Source organism: Siniperca chuatsi, linkage group LG16 (genome assembly GCF_020085105.1).
Source record: "Siniperca chuatsi isolate FFG_IHB_CAS linkage group LG16, ASM2008510v1, whole genome shotgun sequence".
Classification (NCBI taxonomy): Eukaryota; Metazoa; Chordata; class Actinopteri; order Centrarchiformes; family Sinipercidae; genus Siniperca; species Siniperca chuatsi.
Window position 1 is genome coordinate 13536111 of NC_058057.1, and position 15824 is coordinate 13551934.

General features: G+C 39.4%; 1 long non-coding RNA gene across 2 annotated transcripts; it reads left to right on the forward strand.

Moving 5' to 3' along the window:
* Nucleotides 1-15534, forward strand: LOC122863511. Of its 2 annotated transcripts, XR_006375022.1 has the most exons (3): nucleotides 11872-13808; nucleotides 13995-14101; nucleotides 14609-15534. It is a non-coding gene; the product is annotated as an uncharacterized LOC122863511 (long non-coding RNA). The 2 variants fall into 2 exon arrangements; XR_006375021.1 differs by lacking the exon at nucleotides 11872-13808 and adding an exon at nucleotides 1-129 and having other exon boundaries at nucleotides 13995-15534.
* Nucleotides 15535-15824: the final 290 nt, after the last annotated feature.

A 15824-nucleotide genomic window follows, 5' to 3' on the forward strand; every position in this document is an offset into this window, starting at 1 on the left:
CTGATATCTCTCACTTCCTGCCGTCTTCTCCTGTCCACTCTCTCTACGTCCGTTCATTCAGACTCAAGTCCTGTGTTTTCATCTCCACACGACGAAGCATAAGGACATCGGCTGTTGTGTCATCTCAGTGTAAGTCTGTGACTGTCTTTTGTTCGCTTTGTTCGTTCTTGACCTCCAGGAGTTTGGACGCAGTTTGGCCAACCAGCTTGCTTTCCTGCCTACCTGTCTCTGTGTTTTGCTCTCTGATTGGCTGTCTCCATACTATGATGGCTGATATGTTTTGACACAAAACAAAAACAAAAAGCATCGCTGTTTCTTGTTTTTACTGACATGATTCTGAAAGTAGGATTGGGATGTGAGACTGCTCTGCTTCTCAAAGATATACTGTACATTGAAATTTAGATTGAAAGCATCTGAAAATAATCCATCAACAGCTAATACTTGTGGTTTGCTTTTAAATGTGTTAAATTCTTAAATTCTAAATTAATTAAATAAAAGTGACTCTTTTAGAGAAAAATATGGAGCAAAAATACAAAAATATCCGGGATAATAATGTGACTCATGTTTGGCTCACAGTTTGTAAGGACGACTCCAGTTATGTGAAAATACACACAAAAACATACACACAAATAACGAGGTTCTTCCTTGTTCTGCCGTTTACTTTCTGGGAAATGGGGAGAGGAGAAGAGGAATGAGGAACTTCACAGGAGAGACTGTATCTCCTTCTTTTGCATATTATTGTTGATATAAAGATTTGCCCAAGTCATGTTTTACTTTTAAAAAAAAACAGGAATCAGAAACTTTCAGTTTGCAAATAAAACTGTTTATTTCAGCCCAGGCAGTTAAACATGTGGACTTTGATTACAGATTTCACAGACAAATTATTAACAAATGTTAGCCCCCTCTCACATAATTGTGTAAAAATGATCAAACCCATTTTTATAAAACTAAAAAGAAATTGAGTATTCCTTTAAAGGCTTTATTTCTTTGCTTTTTGTTTGAATTCAAAAGAATAGAATAATGGTCATTGTAAGATGCCTCTATATTCATCAGAAAAGGTGTTATAGTAAACACACCACACTCTCAGGCAGTGTGAACTGTACTTTATTAAAGGAAATCAGATAGTTTGAATGTTTAAATGTAATTGTGTTCCTTACATTGAAATGTAGGATTCAAATTCTGCTGTATCAAGGGAAATGACAGAAAAAGGATTGATGACTAAAGGAAAGATGATTTAAAGCAGAGTGATAGAACAAAGGAGCAGAAAAGAGACAGAGTAGGTGCTGTTCTACAACTAAAAGCCCAGGATCCAGCTGAGCGAGAACAGGCGAGAGTTTCCTAACACCGCTGCGAGTCCTGACACGATGCCGATCGTGACACAGAGACATGGATGGGATCGCGGAACAGGGAGTGAGACTAGACCCAGAAAAACGGGATTCCACTCTCACTCCCATGCTCACAGAGCAACATACCTCTCCAAGAGTTTCCCACGAGAAAAACCTCAGGCGTTTTAGAAGCTAAGAGGTAGAAGCAAAAAAAAAAAGTCTGGAGAGACCGATAGATATATAGATATATGGAGCAGCATGGGAAAACTGGGGGCATGTTTCGGTGAATTACAGCTGGGTGGGGTGAGGGTCTGACAGCAGACAGACATTGAGAGGGATTAAGTGTGAGCTTCATGAGAAAAACCGCTAGATAGGCATCAGCTAGCCATCTCTGGACTGCAAGTTTTTCAGAACTGTTTAGTACGTTTTCAGCGAGAAGTGAGAAGCCAAGACGACACCTGAGTCAATGTAATTGGTTAAATACACCTTTGTAGCTGTTTACCATGTACAAAATGCCAGGGTGTGGTTCATGTCATGCCTCCCTCGCCCCTGCCATTAACATCTCATGTGACCCACTAATGTACCTGGGATTGCCGATGACGTGACTTTTTTTTCTTTCTGCCTTCTTCTGCCCCATCCATCCCTCGCTGTATTTATTGGGAGGATAAAGTCATAGCTGTCAAACCTGTTCTTTGTCTTCATTTATCATCTGAATCTTCAAGGGATTTCTTTCCTTCACCACCTCTTCCTGCCCTTTTAAGGAACACACAGGGGAATTATTATGAGCTAAGTAGTTTATTAGACCTTTAATCCCTGTATATACTGTGTACGCTGGTGTTGCACCTGCTCAGCCGAGATGCCCTCAGACAAGGTTACTAACTGTGTCCGACCTTTGACCTAAAGCAACCTATTTGTTTAACCAGAAACAGCCTGACTCCATTGACAAATACAGTAATTTTACCTTGCAGATCATCATAAAACACACTTCATTCAAACTCGACAGAAACAAAATAAAACTTACCAAAACCATCCTGGTTTTTCTTCTAACCCTACCAACAATCATCATCTCTGGTTTGGTTGATATAAACCCATAATTCACCGAGTGAGATGTGAAAATATTCCGGCTCTACACCATAGACTGTATAAAAGACTGGCTCTGCACGCTGCTTCTCCCCGCTGCCTCTCTGATGCCAACCTCCCTCTCGCTCCTCTCTCGATATTTTATTATCTAATTCAGCGACTTAAGGGTTTAATTCGACCACACCAGAGTTGGAACAGTGGAAAGACAAACCAAGACGGTTTTGGTGAGTTTTATTTTCTTTCTGTCGTGTGTTACAATGTTACGATGATCTGCGAGTTAAAATTACTGTATTTATCAGGTCTATCTCTGTAGGGTTCTTTCCATAATGTTGTCAGACACTTATAATAGCAAATTGAGTCTGTCAGTGGCAAAAACAAGCACTTTTAGTGGACTTACATTGTAACCCTGTTTCACTGCTGCTGGCTGCAGTGCTCTTGCTCAATACTGGACAAATTTCAAAAATTGTTGTCTCCATTAATCACTTCCCTAGTATTGAAGTATTGAAAGTCAGTGGTGGAAGGAGTATTGAGATTTTTTACTTAAGTAAAAATATTAATACTACAATATAACAATAGTCCATTACAAGTAAAGGTCTTGCAATCAAAGTTTTGTAAAGTGAAAGTATTTTGAGGAAGATGTACTCAAAGTGTCAAAAGTAAAAGTACAGAATGGTCCCTTTCACAGTGTTATATTTATCATATTTATTATTGAAACATTATTACTGATCCATTAAGATAAAAGCAGCACTAAGTTTTTTAATTATTTTCTTTACTTTTGGGCACTTTTATCTGTAACAATGCATCATATTTTAGAGGCTGTTCTTATATTTTGGATGTTTGTCAAATGAATGTAATGTAGTGGAAAACGAACAGTACTTCCATTGAAATGTAGTGGAGTAGAAGTATAAAGTAGCATAAAATGGAAATACTCAAGCAAAGTACAAGTACCTCAAAATTGTACTAATACAGTAGTGGAGTAAATGTAGTTAGTTACATTCCACCACTGTTAAAAGTACTCATTTGGCAGAAAAATGGCCCCGGTTACTGTTGTATTTTTAAATTATTAGATTGTTAATACTCAATACTCACTAATGCATCAATGGTTAAGCAGCATTTTACTGTTGTAGTTGGTGGGTGGAGGTAGTTTTAACTAATGCATATACAGTCAGGTAGTTTAGTCTAGGGGTTCCCAACCTAGGGGCCGGCCCCTCCAATTAGTCACAAGCTAAATCTGAGGGGGATGAGATGATGTGGTGAGATGATTAATGTGGCAGGAAAAGAAAAACAAGAAGAAAAACAAAGTTCTGCTACACAAATTAATATACATTTTTAGACATTTCTCTAATTTTTGCTTTTTGTGAAATATTGAATAATTTGACAGACTTTTGGGACTGGGTCTGTTGGAAAATTCGTAAAAACAACTCGTAGACAAACAACAAACAAGGGACCCTAACTAGATGCTGCTTTTTGTAATGGGTCACAAGCCAAAAAGGTTGGGAATTGCAGGTTTAATCTTTAAAAATGCATTGTATTTTATTTAACTCATTGCGTTTGTTATGTAAATCTGAAAAGTAGCTATTAACTACAGCTGTCAAATAAAAAGTAGTGGAGTAAAAAGTACAGTGTTTCCCTCTGACATGCAGTGGAGCAGAAGTTTAAAGTAGCACAAAATGGAAATACTCAAGTAAAGTACCTCATAATTGTGCTTAAATACAGTACTTGAGTAAATATACTTACTTACTGTCATGATTGTTGTGTAATGATGACTGAAACCTTAAAACTAGTCACATTTGATTTACTTACTCATTATAGTGAAAATGTGTCTCTTAGCCAAGAAAATGTTTCCCATCATAGCACTGACTCACTCTTTGCATCTTATTTGCATAGTTTTGCATTCTACTTTGTTGCTTGTCAAGTTATCTATTCAGCTGTATATTTGTAAAATATTGTGCTTTTTTTCTTGCGTGTGCCTGGAGGTCTACATTATGATAAAGTAAATCCCAAACTGAGATTTTAATCTGGTGGCAGCTTCTCCTCCCTCGGACTGACAGGATGAGAGACAGGTTGTGGTAAAGTCCCCACCATGGGTACACTGTGGACCTGAGGCTTACAGTAAAGGATCTGGTTGTTTTTTTGCTGCTTCATCTCATGTGCAAACACAAGCACACACACACACACACACACACACACACACACATCCACCCATACCACAGCATGTACAGTAAGTTCCCCATAATGGCAAGGACAAAACCATACCGTTTCTCTTTATCAATTGGTGCCAGATAAATATTGTTTCAGGCTCCAGCTCATGCAGGGGGCTTCTTAACTTTACCTTTTTAGTTACCAGGAAAAAAAGCTAGTTTGATTTGTGCTGTAGGGGTCTGTTATTTTTAGGGATGAAGAATCCGGTTGAATTTGAATAACTGCACTTTATAAATAAGCTTCAGATTCGAAGCAGCACTCTGTGCTCAGTATGACTGTATGACAAAAATGTCACCAGCAGGTTCAGTGTCCAATTTTAACTCTTTAACCTTTTGTCTGTCTGCTGCCTCTGATCTGACACAGGTCATGTACAATTTCTCTTTCTGCCAATAAACAAAACATATCTTCCTTAGATTCTTCCTCATATTACAAAACCAGTATAATACAAATGCTACAAAGACTGGGCCTACTGACTCAGTCCACAGAGCTGCTTTACTACTGGAAGACTTTGGCCCCTTTCAGAGGTGCATCTGATTACGTAAATGTGATGGCAATTTTAGGTGCAGAATTCACTTTTACGTCATGACAGCAATCTCACTAGGTTGGACCTCATAACATTTCTGTATCACTTTCAGCATGGCACCAGTCTGAATTGAATGCCGTCAGATTAACGTAAAGGCCACAGCAGCACAAGATTAAATACACACAGAGAGATAATATCTACATCTTGTTCTATCTTTTTCAGGGCACTTTAATAAATGTATCACCCAAGTAATACTTCTTTATGCACAGAGAAAATAGATTCAGTTTAATAAACCACGAAACACTGGGGCCGAGGACATTTCAAGATGTTAAGCAGATTTATCTAATGTCAGATCATTCTATAAAAATAATTTCCCCCCTCTTTTACTCCTTTTTTCAAATTTTCATTCATGCCAACTGCATGGATGGCAGCAGAATTGTCTTATAAAAGTCTCATGATGATCATTAATTAAGCTTCAGTGACAAAACAGGTTTTAAAAACCATCAGTGGTGAAGCCTGTAAGTACATTTCCATCCACCTGTTTGTATGTGAATTTTCATTCTGTGCATAAAAAAGCTGACTTGAAACATTCAGCAAAGAAATCATGTCGTACATGAAGCTTCCACTCAACTGAAGTGGGGAAAATGGCGGCAGATGAAAACATCAAATCGGTGGAGCGATGAAACATTGTTTTCGTTTGTTTGATGTTTGACTGCCGCTGTTTTAATTGCGTCATCTCGTTGTGCCCTCTTCTTTTGCAATGGTTTAATGGCACCTGACTGGAGAATTAGTGCCTACAGCTGTTTAGCTCGATGTGCCCAACAGTGGTGGATAGAAACCTGCATTAATTCGTACTTTCTTTTGCTGATTTTCTGGAAATTCGGTTAAAAGTTGCGCTAAATTTGATAGAAACTTAACTTGTGAGAGAACAGAAAACTCTCTTTCTCCTTGATATCATTACTTTTCAACTCACTGTTGTCCAGTGATGCCACTGGGCATTTTGCTGAGCTTTTTTAAATTATCAGAACAACTCTTAACACTGCAACAAGGGAGCAGTTTTTAAGCTTTAAGCTCCTGTGAAGCACAGCAAAGATGTATGTCAGATGAATAGCGACAATGAAGACAAAGGTGTAAAATACATTTTCAGAATAACAGCAATTCCTCTGACATAAAATAAATAAGAAACGAAGAAGGCATGGCTGGATAGGAAAAGAAAAAAGGTGCAGGTGTTTAATGCAGTTTGAGAATGTGATCAAGGTAAGAAACATTGACTTTTAAAGTATGTTAAACAAGGATTTTTCTACGCTAACAGGCATATAAACAGAGTGATAGCCAACTTAACTGTGTGTATTTAAGGATATACAATCTTTTGTCACAGTTATACCTACAACAATAACTACCTAGTGACACAACCCTAACATGTTTCTCATGAAGTGTTACACTACACTAAGTGCTGGTTCAACTTGTGTGTACTGTGTGTTTAAGTCATCACAGGCTGATGTGCATGTTCAAACTTGTCCAGGATTCACAGAAAAGGTGACACTGTTTTGAATGTGTGTGTGTTTGTGTGTATTACAGAGAAACAGGTACAGAGCGAGATGAAGAGAAGGAGGTACTCATCCATCTTAATGAGCGCTTACTCATGTTACTGTTCCTTTCGTTTCGTTATGATGTTTTGCCCTTATGTTTCTTTCTTTTTTTTTTTCCACCTAAGCCTCCTTCCATTTAGGTACCTGTTAGTCCTGCAGAGCAACAGCCTCCGTACCATCAATCACACCTTGTGATCATCTTGGCACATACCCACAACTTGCACACACACACACATCCTGTACTTACTGAGTTGTGTAGAGAAGAGCATCAGAAGGGGCCATGTCGCTGTGACAAATACACACACTCTTTTTCTCTCTAACCCATTTCCAAGTGCCCTATGCAACATGCCCACACACTTTTTTGTGTGCCCTGTATGTGTGTATGTGTGTGCGTGTAGGTTGTAAAGGCCCTGTGTTTCCTGTTTTGCAATCCTCACCATGCCCTCCCAGAAAACGTCTGCCTCTGGCTGATTCAGGAACAGCCTGTTTTCTGCCACCCTCAGAGGGGGCATTCAACAGTGAGGCATATGTATGTATGCAGCCTCTTAGAGAAACCTAGCATAAATATTGGCCTTTTGTTTTAAACATTTTTCATATCATAAAGCTTTCATAAAATGGTTTTAGGTGACTGTGCCTTTCGTCTGTCAATAAACAGGGTTATTAAGATCCAAATCCTTTCAAATTATCAAGTAGAACCTGATTTTAAGCTGAAATAAATAGGAAGTTGAGGATAAAGACCTCAAAAGGCCATGTTAGGACAGAATGAGAAGCAAATTTTGGAGCACCACCCTGCTTAGTTACTCTTAATACACCTTTCAAGCTTTCCATTCTCATATGGCACATATGGAGTTTATAATGATAACGGTGGCTGATTTACCATGCAAAATTCTTCAAACAATTTTTGAAGCATTGGGTCCTTGATTGAAACCTTTGATTTTTGGCGGCTGAATTGATAACTGTCACTGGAAGATTTTATCAGCTGTAGCTAGCCAACTAATTAAGCTAACATTAACTCCATGAGTTGGTTGAAAACGCCATCTCCACTTGACTATTTAGTGTTTCCAGCGGACTCTTTTTAAAATGAAAACACTTTAAAAGGGGTTTTAAATATGCACTTGATGGCTACACAAACGATAAAAGAATGAAGATGAGGGGAAGATGAGGGGCCAAAGCCCCAGGCAAAAGGTCAACATTCTCACCAGTTGATGATCCATGTAGATGACAGAAACACCATTGTTCTTGTATTGCAATGTAGAACTAGTTAGGGCTGGTATTGTAAATATGATAAGAAAAAATGTAAAATCATAATGTTAATTTGTTCAAATATAACCCTCTTTGACTGTTTAGCGTACATACTTTATAAGCTGTAAACTGCAACCCCACAAACTAAGCCTGAGAGAGACTGAAAGAATGTTGCTAGCTAGCCATAGCTAATGTTTGTACATTAGCTGTACAAACAGTCCAGTGGTCAAATTTGTGCAACAAACGCAAGGAAAATTAGCTCTGTGTCCTGTCTGAACACATCTTAAAGGTGCTACTGATAACACTGATAACATCCAGCCACTAGATGACGCACCCCTCCTCCCCCCTCCCATTCCAGTGGTTGCCAGTTCGTTGTACAACCTGCATATTTCATGGTCAAGTGAAGTGAGACTCAGACTCAGTCATGTCAAGTGATGAGTCTTTCGTGATATGTAATGAATTCATTTTGCAACATATAGATATACAATAGCTCTAGATTTAGGTTTCTTTGTGCGGTGGTGTTTCATGTAACGTTACCTATGGTAATCTTAGGATATGGCTAGCTAGCTTTAGGTAACCCTTTTCCCCCCATCATTTAATAATTATAGAGGCCCTATATTGCACCACTTACCGTAAAATGACATTTCAATCATCCTTACACTATAAGACATTAGGTAAATATTTACATTTTAATCCAATCAAACAGTACAGTACATTGTAGGGATGCTATTAAAACCCACAGCGCTCGACATTAGACAGACAGCTACAGTAAAAGTTGACGTTAGCTAGCATTAGTGTTAGCGTAGTGCTGACCTTACATTAGTCGAAGTGTTTTCTTGCTGAAAACAAGTCAACAAGCGGATTATAAAAACAGCTGAGCGCCACACATCAACAATGGCTACAGGGAGAAAGGATGACTGTATGATCATAAATAGTTTCAGATTTTTATATTAACGTGAGTACCGTAGCTGTTGAGCTCAACGCAGCTGGCTACATGGCTAGCTAGCCACAAGTACCTCAGCAAAGTGTCTAATTTTGACAATATAACTGGTGACAACACATTAGTTAAGGTTTTAAGGACGGTGTCTGTAGTTGCTGTTTATTTTATTTAAATATGCAGAACTGTAATTTTATGGGTTTTTGTTGTTTGGGCAATTAAGCTAAATTAGCTAATATGTGCTAGTGTCCATTTTCTCCACACTACAGTGGTGTGAAAAAGTGTTTGCCCCCTTCCTGATTTCTTTTTTTTATTGCATGTTTGTCACACTTAAATGTTTCAGATCATCAAACAAATTTAAATAGTAGTCAAAGATAACACAAGTAAACACAAAATGCAGTTTTTAAATGAAGGTTGTTATTATTAAGGGAAAACAAAATCCAAACCTACATGGCCCTGCGCGAAATAGTGATTGCTGCCTTTGTTAAAACATAATTGAACTGTAGTTTATCACACCTGAGTTCAATTTCTCTAGCCACACCCAGGCCTGATTACTGCACACCTGTTCTCAATCAAGAAATCACTTAAATAGGACCTGCCTGACAAAGTGAAGTAGACCAAAAGATCTTCAAAAGCTAGACATCATGCTGAGATCCAAAGAAATTCAGGAACAAATGAGAAAGAAAGTAATTGAGATCTATCAGTCTGGAAAAGGTTATAAAGCCATTTCTAAAGCTTTGGGACTTCAGCGAGCCACAGTGAGAGCCATTATCCACATATGGCGAAAACATGGAACAGTAGTGAATCTTCCCAGGAGTGGCCGGCCGACCAAAATTACCCCAAGAGCGCAGTGACGACTCATCCAAGAGGTCACAACAACAAGAACTGCAGGCCTCACTTGCCTCAGTTAAGGTCAGTGTTCATGACTCCACCATAAGAAAGAGACTTGGCAAAAATGGCCTGCATGGGAGAGGGTCCGAGACGAAAACCACTGCTGAGCAAAAAGAACATTAAGGCTCGTCTCATTCTTGCCAGAAAACATCTTGATGATCCCCAAGACTTTTGGGAAAATAATCTGTGGACTGACGAGACAAAAGTTGAACTTTTTGGAAGGTGTGTGCCCCATTACATCTGGCGTAAAAGTAACACCGCATTTCAGACAAAGAACATTATACCAACAATAAAATATGGTGGGGGTAGTGTGATAGTCTGGGTCTGTTTTGCTGCTTCAGGACATGGAAGACTTGCTGTGATAAATGGAACCATGAATTCTGCTGTCTACCAAAAACTCCTGAAGGAGAATGTCCGGCCATCTGTTTGTGACCTCAAGCTGAAGCGAACCTGGGTTCTGTAGCAGGACAATGATCCAAAACACACGAGCATGTCCACCTCTGAATGGCTAAAGAAGAACAAAATTAAGACTTTGGAGAGGCCTAGTCAAAGTCCTGACCTGAATCCTATTGAGATGCTGTGGCATGACCTTAAAAAGGCAGTTCATGCTCGAAAACCCTCCAATGTGGCTGAATTACAACAATTCTGCAAAGATGAGTGGGCCAAAATTCCTCCACAGCGCTGTAAAAGACTCATTGCAAGTTATTGCAAACGCTTGATTGCAGTTGTTGCTGCTAAGGGTGGCCCAAACAGTTATTAGGTTTAGGGGGCAATCACTATTTCACGCAGGGCCATGTAGGTTTGGATTTTGTTTTCCCTTAATAATAACAACCTTCATTTAAAAACTGAATTTTGTGTGTACTTGTGTTATCTTTGACTAATATTTAAATTTGTTTGATCAGGAAGGGGGCAAACACTTTTTCACACCACTGTAACTGGCAACTATGCTACGTGACACCAACATCGTTATACTATTGGTTCACAAGGCTTGTTAGAAGCAGGACCCTACATAAAAATGTTATCAATATAACCTTTAAGTATTTAGTATTATTACTTTCTTTAGTTAAATTAAAAAGTGTGGACAGTCTCATTATATATGCTGTAAATTGGCAGAAATGCAAACATTTAATACATTTGACACAGCGTGGGTATGGGAGTGGCTATCTTTACATTGCAAGTGAGAGATCCCCCTTAAAAGAAATTGTAACATAATCCTGAGTGATAAAATTGCATGACACCTGGTTATCTACCTGGATGCACCTGTGCATGTGTGTGAGTGCTTGTATGTTTGCATATGAAAAACTCCTCCTCACCCTGCAAATATCTGTCCAGAGGGCTGTGCACCTGTACTTTACAACTCACCTGACTAATGTGCCAACAATAACACTTAAAACTGAGTCAGGCCAAATACCTCTACGTGGTGCTACTGTTGCATGGTGGGGGGTTTCCTGTCCATATTTATTGCTAGCATTTTGTGTATTGTAATGAATAATCAATTTATCTAAGGCCATGCCCATTGAGGTAGTTTCCCCTGGAGGCAGGTGTGTGCCTGTTTGCATATGTGTGACTGTGTGTGAGAATGACTCTGCAGCCTGGAGTTCCCCCGAGGTAATAATTCACAACTTTCACTTATCAATACCACACATTGATGGATGACTAAATGACTATGTAAGATTCATATTCTTCATACAGCCAAACAGCAAGTCAGAGATTCTCAGCGTAACAACAAACACTATACCCTCAGGGGCGAATTCACAAAGAATAAATGTTTGAGTGCAATTTGCCATTGTTTTGCGTCTGTTAAATGTTCATCTGCAATTTTCTGTAGTGGTCCCAGTCATATTTGTTCTTAAGGTGTACTGAAGTAGCATATCACATGACATGGTGAAGCAACATTTGAGTTAAAAAATGTTACAAATGCAGTTGCAAGAGCAAAACTTTCCACTCATGTTAAAAGAGATGTTTGATTTGAAAGAGAACTTATTCTAATTATGATTATAAGTATTCTAATTATCTAATAACTCCCCCTGCTCTTTCATTCATTTCTATCTGCGGGATGACTTATTTTTCTATGACTCACAATGTATGGAGTGATTGTTAATTGGAGTGCTTTGGGGTGTCCCTCATGCCTCTGGGCACATAGAGAGCTGTTTTCTCTCCTACTCTGCTGGACTGTTACAACCATTGTCTCCGTTTCTCAGCAGGTTTTATGTTGTTTTACTGTTTCATTCCCTCATGGTGAATATCAGGTATTGTACTGTCTCTGTGCCACCTGTGCGCATATGATGTACCATGATACTCTGTTGCTTCGCCTGGCTACAATCACTGCTGCCATGATCTCTGAAAAGTCCGGGTCTGACGCTTCTTATAAATGTGCTTCAGTTACCACCAACTCTCTGAAGACGTTAATAATGTCACTCTAACTGCGTGTGGCTAATAGGCTGGTGTTTGTGAATTTGACCTTGCTTTTCAATGAGGCTCATTTGCATAGAAACGCTATTTGCTTGGCAGCGCAGTTAGGGGAGCAGTTCACCCTTTGTGGGTGCTTTGAGAATTACACGGTATCTTTTTGTCATATTTATGCAGGTTTAGCGGCTGCAAAAGCTGCGCAATCCTTTTGTGAATTTGCCCCTCAGTGTCTGTATGTGAAATGAATGTTACTTCTAAATTAACATTGCCACTATACATAATAGCAGGGTTCAACCAGCACAGGGCCTGTAGATGTGGCCATGGTTTGTGCTGTTTGATTACAGTCAATTGTGGTCAAAAAAGGTACCTACTGTAGTCAGATACTGCATGCGTAGTGTGTGTGTGTGTGTGTGTGCGCGCGTGCGCATGTATGTGGTTTGTGCTCAGGATGGGTGGAGTTGGGTAGGGCTTTTTGCTCCTATCATACCCACAAAAGAATGGGGCCTCTTTACTGAGAAATTAAAGTGATAAAGGTCATAGCAGCAATGTCACAAAAAGTGTTTGCCATAATGCATTGTCTGTAGAATGAAAGCAGAATGAACTAGAGGGAATTCCAAGCTAGAGCATGTTGCAGCCATGGATAATTTGGGTGTCAGGTGTCTGACCAAGAGTCTGTTTATCTCATACAATGCTGCACTCTTTAGAGTTCCTCCAAAAGGAAAAATATTCAACGTTTGTTTCAGCAAATACAATGTTTCAGCAGCACAGGTGAAGAGTTAGCAAACACCCCATCATTTGGTGCTAATTGACTTAAAACATACACACACACAATGATATTGACAGAAGATATTACCAGCATAACTGTTAAACAGACACTCAAGCATTTCTGATTGATGTTACATAAATTACATAAGATAGAGGTATTAAACTTTAAACAAACTACAGTTTGAGCCTTTACATGCTGGCACTCATAGACTGCGTACACATTAAAAACGCGAAATTTGAAAATGCAGTTTATGTGTGAAAATGACGTCCACATTAGTGTTTTCAGGTTGTTTTCATAGAGATCTCGGTCTACAATTAATCACCTATCAATATACAAATGGCTAAATCCTTTTTTTTTCATGCTCTGTTGGTTGGCAATCAACAAAACTGTACATCACAGCCAACATCTGCATGTGAGTGGGTCGGTAACATTTTTTGCCCGTCAGGTGTGTCCATTAGTCTGCTCTCTGTGTAGTCCTGTCTGTGAGAGTGGACCCAGCCGTGCAGTGTGGTGTTGTGTTTGTTGTCATGGCACAGAGGTGATCCCTCATGTCTATCTCAGTGAGCAGCTGTCACTCCCTGCACCTCTGCTGTTGTTGTTGTCTTGATGAGGTACTTTCCCTCCCTCACACTTCCTCCCACAGGACCCTTTGTTTATGACTGTGTGTGTGTGTGTGTGTGTGTATATGTCTAATACATTTTGGCAGATGTATCTGATGTGGGCCCGCGGATTCTCAGAATATGATTTAAACCGAATGTACCTTCACTACTGGTGATGGGCACACATAGACGGAGACATGACACATTTGTATTACTTTTTCCTCTTGCACAAATGCATATTCATGGTAATCTTCTCCTCTAACAGATGCCAGTAATCGCAATCCAAACTATTTATCAGGCAGCGTTTTCACTGAAGAACAAGTATTGTTTCTCATTTTGTACTCATCCAGTTAGTGACGTGCTGATTGTGTGACGAAGTCGTGTCGTGTGATCGTTTTTGCATAACCCCTGCTTCTCTTTTCCTCACACAGTTGCTCATCTGGCTTCCCTCGGCTTCCACTGCCATAATGTCCACTGTACAAGCGCGTGGACGTCCGTCAGGGGTCAAATCAAGCTTTTCTTCGGGAAGACCGGAAAGGTACTGTGTGTGTGTTTAGGGGTGTGAGCAACTGTGTGAGGAATAGAGAGAAAGCTGGTTTTAACAACACAGTGCTAGTTTTGCTTAGCTCAGTTGAGCCGTGCTGCGGGTGTGTGTGGTGAGAGCATGCAAATGCCTGCTCAGAGAGAATGTGTGTGAAAGGATTATACGTTTTTGCTGCATTGTTTCTCACCTTTTTGTCATACAGCATCACTGTACATGTAAATGAAAGGGCAGGTGTGAAATCTGCCTGTTTGTGCGTGCGTACACGTTTACATGGATGTACACCAGCTACATGTGTGAGCTTTCCTACACGAATATGTGTCCAGGTATTTGTGGCAACAGTGCGAACACGCATGCGCTACCTATCCTCACCTCTTATTTGGCATGTGTCATGTGGAGCCGCATTCAGGCTCTGGCCCTGCTCTTTAACACTGTCTCTCTTCTATGAGGAATATCATCCAACACCGACCTTTCACCTTCAAAATTTTCATCTCCAAATTGCAGGAATAAGACTCTGGGAGGAATTGGGAATCCCCTGCTAACGGCTTCTTTGATAAAAGAAAGGTAGAGTGCTGCACCCAGCAGATGGTACGTGGTGAGTAGGATAAGGGCTGAACATGACAGATGTTATTAACTCATGTTCTGCAAAATAAAAGAGGCTTTAAACATTTATTAGAGTGGCATGAATTCTTGGTAAAACTGAACATTTGAACATGTATGATGTGAAATATAACACTGACATTAATAAATCAGATTACTTGTCCCCGAATATGATACTCTTTTTCTGTATTCCCACTAGTGGTCAATTCCAGAACAAAATGACAACCTTGTGTTTCCGAGCTTCATGTTGACTATAAACAATGTTTTGTTTCTAAAAGCAACATATTCATAATCATTAAATGTTATTCTGTGAGTCACGTGAGTGTAACTGCATCCAGCAATAAATATTTGTAATGAGAAGGAATAAGTTGGTTATTATTTTGAAGTGCATCCACTCTGAAATGGGACCTCTAATGTTGGCACCACTGCAATGAAGTTGTGAAGTCGTGGTATAGACACACATGTTCACAAACCAACACATAAAGAGTCTCTATATCCATCTGTTTTCTCTGCTTTTTTTCTCCTTCTCGACTCGACAATCCCACAGCTTCTTATCTCTCTGCACGGCTGTGCTCCTACCACCCTGAATCCTGCCCCCCCTCCCCACACTCTCCACATCCTCACACATGCACCCCCTCCCTTTTTTTTTTTTTTTGATGAGCTACCCCAATGTTGCATCCAGATAACTACACAGTGAAGCCTGAAGCCTGTGGTTTTGTGTGTGTGTGTGTGTGTGCGTGTGTGTGCGTGAACCAATTTTCAAAGTGTGCATAATATTCCAAATTCCACTGTTAGTGTAAGACATGAATAAAAAGATTTGAATTGAAAAACTTTGTTGTTGTTTTTTTTTACTGCTTACGTCATAAGTTTTTGCAAAATGCATCACATGTAGATACTCAAGCATACAGTATTTGTCAATATGCTTCACCAACATCTTCATGGTAAGGTACATGTTTTAAATTTACATATTTAAATTTGAAGATTAGTTGTAAAGCTCAAATCTACTGAGCAATGCATGATTCATAATTGAAGCTGTCTATCTAAAAAAATCTAAACAAACATGTTTCATCACTGTCACACAACAGGAAAATGTATATCAGGATATTGTATCTATTAGTTT